The 1,224-nt window shown below is 68.5% G+C and overlaps 1 protein-coding gene across 1 annotated transcript in view; it reads left to right on the top strand.

Moving 5' to 3' along the window:
- The first annotated feature begins 371 nt into the window (after positions 1–371).
- The window catches only part of EGFL7 (EGF like domain multiple 7), a 7,713-nt gene continuing 6,860 nt past the window's right edge, over positions 372–1,224 (top strand). The window contains exon 1 of the mRNA XM_049631316.1: positions 372–461. The gene's annotated coding sequence lies outside the window, so the exon portion shown is untranslated. The remainder of the gene's footprint in view (positions 462–1,224) is intronic.

The raw sequence follows: 1,224 nt of genomic DNA, 5'->3' as shown, positions 1-1,224 counted from the left end.
TGTTCTGGGGGCTTCTGTTCAGGCACGTGGGGTTCCTCCCTTCCTTTAGCCCCCCCAGAGTGGGCCATGCTCAGACACCCCACAGCCACTGGCTCTGCAAGGAGCCCTCGCCGCGCCCAGGAGTTTGCAGGACCCTCCCCCAGCAGCCTGCCCGCGGGGACCCAAGGCCGGTCTGTCTCTAGGCTGACGGTGGGAGCACAGGCAGAACTGGAAAGACGCATCTGGCTTCAGCCATCACGGGGGTAGAGTCTGTTAGGGCAAATGCAGGCTGAGGCCCCACAGGGGCAAGGAGCCTGGCCCCCTTCCCAGCCCCCGGACATCGGGGTGACCAAGGTTGTGCGCCAACCCACGCTATGTCTCTGACCTGCAGACCTCAGCAGGAGGGAAGCACGGGCAGCCCCCGCCACCCGGAAGAGCGGCTGCCACGCGAGCCCAGGGGATGACGGAGCCCCCTCCTCCAGGTGAGCCCACAGCAAGCTTCTGGGCAGCAGCAGGGGTCTGGCTGTGCCTGGGAATGTGTTCCACACACACGTGCACTTAGGTGACCAGGGCCCGGGCTCTGCTTCAAGCGCCCCCCCCCAGCCCCCACCGCGCCTCGCGCATGATGATGGCCGTGACAATCGTGGTACAGAAATGACCCACTAATACCAGCTCTCCCAGGTGGGGCGTATCTACACCCGGTTCCGGCTGCGTGAGCCCCGTCTTGCACTGGGCACTGCTGCCCCTGGGGCTGCCTTAGTCTCATTACAAACGCAGAAACGGAGCCCGGGAGTCCCCGCTGGTGACGGTGGGATTCGGGTGCGGGGGCTCCCTGGGGGCCTGAGGAACACTCAGGGGTGGTCCTGACTGTCCTGAACGGAGGGGGGTGCCCAGGGGGGTCCCGCAGGCCCCCTAACCTGGCACTCTGGTTGGGAGGGTCGCTTAGTGTCACACTCAGGATCCAGCCGGGCTCCGGTCTAAGTACGGGGTCTCCGGGCCACCGGGGTCATTATGTCCACCCCGCGTGGGGCTGCAGGGTAGTGGCCAGCTTCAATCAGCCCCGGTGCCTGGCGAGCTGGCCACCCCGTTGGGACGGCCATCCCCAGCGTCTGGGGCTCAGCCTGCGGGGTCGAGGGCTCCCCACGCGGCCTCCCGGCTGGCTGGCGTCGCGGTCCTGCGTCCCCTGCGGCCGCGCGCCCCGCCGCGGGGCCTCGGAGCGGGCTCGGGAGGGGCGGCGCGCCGGGG

This window comes from Panthera uncia, chromosome D4 (genome assembly GCF_023721935.1).
Source record: "Panthera uncia isolate 11264 chromosome D4, Puncia_PCG_1.0, whole genome shotgun sequence".
NCBI lineage: Eukaryota > Metazoa > Chordata > Mammalia > Carnivora > Felidae > Panthera > Panthera uncia.
Note: the sequence above shows the minus strand (reverse complement) of the source record. Positions and strands in the feature narration are given on the sequence as shown.